The 5000-nt window shown below is 41.0% G+C and overlaps 1 protein-coding gene across 1 annotated transcript in view; it reads left to right on the plus strand.

Annotated features, from left to right (window-relative positions):
- LOC138010665 (S-adenosylhomocysteine hydrolase-like protein 1) overlaps positions 1-5000 on the plus strand; it is a 34545-nt gene that overhangs the window by 6488 nt on the left and 23057 nt on the right. The window lies entirely within an intron of this gene.

A 5000-nucleotide genomic window follows, 5' to 3' on the forward strand; every position in this document is an offset into this window, starting at 1 on the left:
GTATAAGGACTTGAACACTTCACAAGGGAGACAAGATCAACGATGTCTTTGATTGGGAACGAAGTTGGCGCGTTGGCTAGGACACTTGTCGCCTTTCACAAATATGACCTTGGGTTGTATCCCTGACTTGTCATGATATCAAATGTTGGTTGCTAAGAGCTGTTTTCCTCTGGGGTCTCTGGTTCTAATTTCTCATTTAAGTTACCTGCTGCCACCCTGCATCCTTGAGACTCTAGGACTCGAGGGACTCTGGAACTTGTAGATGTAGAAAGTGACTCTTAGTAGTGGCTTTTGATTTATCATTATTTGCGAAAAGGCCTTTCAAAATATGCCTTTGTGGCAACCCATATCTGACTGATATTGAACAATTTCACCAACATTCCATGGCAATTAAGGAAACCAGTTGCCAGTCTTTGTTTTTAATGCTTTAATACAAGGTCTTCATAGTCCTGCAACTAATCGAGTTGTACCAAGTACAGCGCCTAGACAGTCGACTTCACTTCTGCATTTTAATTCAGTGTTCCCACTGTATCGATTTTGTATCGAAAAGCCTTTCTGCCGAACCCAGGCTCTCTCTCTCTCTCTCTCTTTTCCGGTGATTGCGTTCGCCAATCACCCAACAGAATTTATATAACTCCATGCTACAATGCCACAGGGATTCAACTAATTGCAAAAAGTTTTCATTTTGTCGAGCAACGTAAGAAAATTACGAGTTTTAAAATGACTCCTCGTAGGAAGACTGACGTGTCGTGGAAAGTTTTAAGTCCTAATACACGGCGGTAACGTATATTTACCGTAATTAATTATATTTTAGTGATAGTTTTCTGATCCAATATTCTGTTCTTTCATTGCGCTCACGTGATAAGATGGTCATGTCGGTTCCAAAACAATGGAAAAATGTGGCTTAAGTTTTGCTTGTTTTTCGCTAGTTTTTTTTTTTCACCAACGTGTTACGTTAGGTGCAAGCAACCTGGAAAGAATCAGTCGATCAGTACGCATAATTTGAGGGCTCCAGGGGTTAACTTTGAAAAGTTTAAAACCCACGTTTTGGACATGAATGTGAATTAAATTATGAAGCTTGACCAATTTCCTTTTTGTCCTCTTTTCTTGCGAATTTCACTTCTGTTCTTGTAATCACGGATGTGATAAACTTGGCGATGATTTTGTATACCGGTAAATAAGTCCATTGTGGCATTTATCTCAGCGATTTTGATGTTACGCACTGAAGGTATTGACTGGACAGGATGAATTTTTTTCCGTGGGACTGTAATTACCTGTTGTAAGATGGTTTCCTTATCAATCTAAAGTACTACAAGTGATATGGTATGTATCATTTCGGAAATGGATCGTGGACTGTCTATAGATACTGCTTGCTCAGCTTCATCATTAGGAGGCAATGACTGTAGGGAGATCTCGCGAGGATCACGCGAGGATCACGCGAGGATCACGCGAGTTGCCCTTCGACTGTCCCCTTACCCCAGGCTTCTTGGAGACTTAACAGGGAAACAGAATACTATTTTCAGCCTTGACCAGTCAACGTGAAATCCTTAATGGCCTTTTGCCAAATTCGATGCTCTTTGTTATGTTCATTGTTAAACAACGCTAACATTCCATTTGTAACTTGGCCAAGGATACTCAGGCGTCTGTCTTTTAATTGGGCTGTAGAGTTGGTGTTCTGCGTTTATGAAAAAAACATGAGTATTTTTCCACAGGGCAGGAAATTTCTTAACTAAAGATAGATTTCAAGGTCTTTTACTTTCTATTCTTGGTTTGCACTCACGTGATTAGACGGCCATGTTGGTTTACAAAACAAAACGAAAATTAACTTTTAGTCCAATTGAGGATTGCAGTTGTTAGAAAACATCATTCACATTCAGTCTTCAGTTAGCGTCCTTTTGCATGAAATATTGATTAATCTTCTCAATCTAGCGCAACTATTTATTTTCCACAAAAGCAAATTTGAATTGATTAACCGTTGTAGAGCAAATTCACCATTTTAAGAAACACTGCATGAGAAAAGCACATAAGGCAGATCAGAGTTAGACGCTCGAGACACATAGCAAACAGTGTGAAACTACTGAGTAACAGATTCGAAATTGACGTATGAAACCCTTTGCAAATTAAACACCTTGAAATACCCGCGCAAACACTTCAAAGACGCAATGAAATGGACGCGCCAGGCACATCGTAAACACTTAAAAAATAGGAAAGATAGGGCCCGTACGCACTGGGCAATTTTGTTTATTTTGCGAAAAAAATCTGTCATCATTTCCGTCTGTCATTTCCCACCAAATTTTGTCAAGCCTTACCAAACTTCAAATTAAAGGAGCCGTCGTCCTGCCCCGGATCGAGGACAAATTTTTGTCAGGCGTGAAAACTATACTGGGTTATAGGGTTAACGTTTAGTTTTCACGATTTTTGGCGCGATATGTGCCTGAAAACCATTCTAAGAAGAACACATGTAAATCTATGCATACAGGAAAATACAGGCAAAATAAAGACGTACTTGCTCAATTTACCGCGTTTGGGGGGCGAGGAATTTTGTAAGTCCTAGTAAAACGCTGTACCAGCAACTAAGCGATACTTTAGTTTCTGGCCAAGACTGCGTTCTCTGGGACTCCTTTTGCTCTTGGGGGAGGATGTTCTTTGTTATAAATGACAGCCTCGACGTTCTTAAATGTAAAATAATGTTCCCGACTTCTTCTCCATACTTTTCCTTTTAGGCGTTTTAAAAAACTAGCACAATTACTTTCTTCTGCAGCGCACATTTATAGCAACACGGGCATAAGTGCAATTGTAGTCATAGTCATAGTTTATTTACCCACTAGCAGCGTAGGAGTTTTAACTCGTTGAAACGCTATCGTGCATCGATGATGTACCACAGAGGATAGAAGACAACGGCGGGAACTCCTGGTCCTACTCTTTGCGACAAGTGTGTGGGTTCTTTTACGTCCCACAGGGTGATGAACATTAAAGGGTTGTGAGACGGGGCCTGCGATTTATAGTCCTTATCCGAGAAGACTTGAAAGTCTTAACCATTTGCGGATGTCATTACGAAGGCACTTGTTGACAATTTTTTATGCAAGGGCCAGCTGAGCAAAGTGGAAGCGCCGACCGGATCTTGGGATATCTAACCAGCAAATAATATGTAGATTAAACAAAACAATACTGCGCGGCTGGTTGTACGGTTGTGAGGTAAATCAAAAAAATATATTTCCTTACAGCCGTACAGCCAGCCTTGCAACATTATTTTGTCGTTAATTACAAAGGCACCGCTCTCTCCTCAGTTTAAAGACTCTTAGTCACGGTTGTTCCGGCCGGAGTCGAAGTCACGGCGGCCTCCTTCGTGGCAGCCCGGTGGTCAAACGACTGATCGCGATTATAATGCAACCTTGCAGCAAGAGTAGCGTTGATATCCACACTTCGAGGATTGCTCTGGTGGACGGCCTTGCTAGTCATGCAGAAGGGCATTACGGTCATTCATCAACATGTGCTTCCCCTCCTCTGTGATGCTGTGTAGGCCGAGTTCTAAATCGATCTCAACTTGATTCTGCGGATTTTCTCTGGGTCCCCCATCATATTCAGGTGCCTTTTTAATTGCGCAAGGGTGCTCTGTCAATTCTTGGAGCCTCAGTCTGTTGTTCTGTACGTGTCGATCGCCAAGTTTCATTCCCGAGATTGGTGAAAGGTTAATAAATTAATTGAGAAAGCGTTGTTCTTTTCACTCACGAAGGCTGTCGAGATTGGTTCAGAGAACAATGAAAGTTGTCCTGCGGTTCCATCTGATGGCATATTCTTCCTTGACTAGTGTCTCGATTGTATCTGTAGGCTTCAATTTGACTCGACCACGATTTGTTGAAGCTGGTTGCTTTCTGCCAATTGGGGTTCTTAAATTAATAATATTCTTTTTAGTTTGAACGGTTCTTTCTGATTATTAAAGTGGTTGTCCCGTGAGCCAGCTTGGAAGCTAAGTGAACTTCCACTACAAATGCCTTAAAATATAATTGCATCGCCATAAAATATAATTGCAACGCCATAAAATATAATTGCAACAAATGCGATGGGCCGTAACTCCGAACACAGTAGATCCTTTTCCAAAATGACGGCAACGGATTTGAATGAGTTAAAATTGATACCAGAAATAGAAAGAGCACTTTTACTGTAGTAACCCGTCGAAATTTCAGCGCATTAGGTGTTATATCAGCTGAGAAAATGTAAGTTGAAATTTGACAAATTTACCCTGAGACGTTTGTATGACTGGGGGACGGTATATGCCATACCCCCAACCATATAGCCTGCGAACACAGACGTATTTCCGGCTGTCGTTCCGGCCGAACCAGTGACAGCCGGAAATACGTCTGTGCTCGCAGGCTACCAATCATACAAACGTCTGTAAATTTTTCATTTTTCAACTTACATTTTGTCAGCTGATATTACACCTGATATGCCGAAACTTTGCAGGGTTACTATAGCAAATGTGCTCTTTCTATTTCTGGTATTAGTTTTTAATTTTAACTTATTTGAATTTTCGGCCTACATTTTGGAGAAGGGTCTGTATAGATATAAAATAAGATCAGAGGCTGTTAGGAGCTGTATGCCATCACTTAAGAAATGCTCTTACGAACAAAAACATCTTCACCTACAGCACTTCCCACTATAAACAAAAGGAACCGATTAAAACAATTTCTAGCATGTCTTGCGCTGTTCCATTTATTGTTTTGGCGTCATTGGCCCGGCAAGTCTTCCCGTCTGGGATACGTTACGTGCAACTGCGTATTTCCGTTTCTCTTGCAGGTGTTTTGGTATTTTTAGAGGTTTCCAAAAGATCTGTCTCGCTTACTCTATGACAAGAAACCTCAGCTTGTGATGATTCCTTTGTTTACCTGTTTCAGCTGAGAAAGTGACTGATTTGAGCGATTTTTTTGAAAGGGAAACTTAAAGGCTTTAAGGGCAAAGGTTGCTTAAATTGTGTAACAAAATAGGAATGGACATCTTTCACG

Source organism: Montipora foliosa, chromosome 7 (genome assembly GCF_036669935.1).
Source record: "Montipora foliosa isolate CH-2021 chromosome 7, ASM3666993v2, whole genome shotgun sequence".
Classification (NCBI taxonomy): domain Eukaryota; kingdom Metazoa; phylum Cnidaria; class Anthozoa; order Scleractinia; family Acroporidae; genus Montipora; species Montipora foliosa.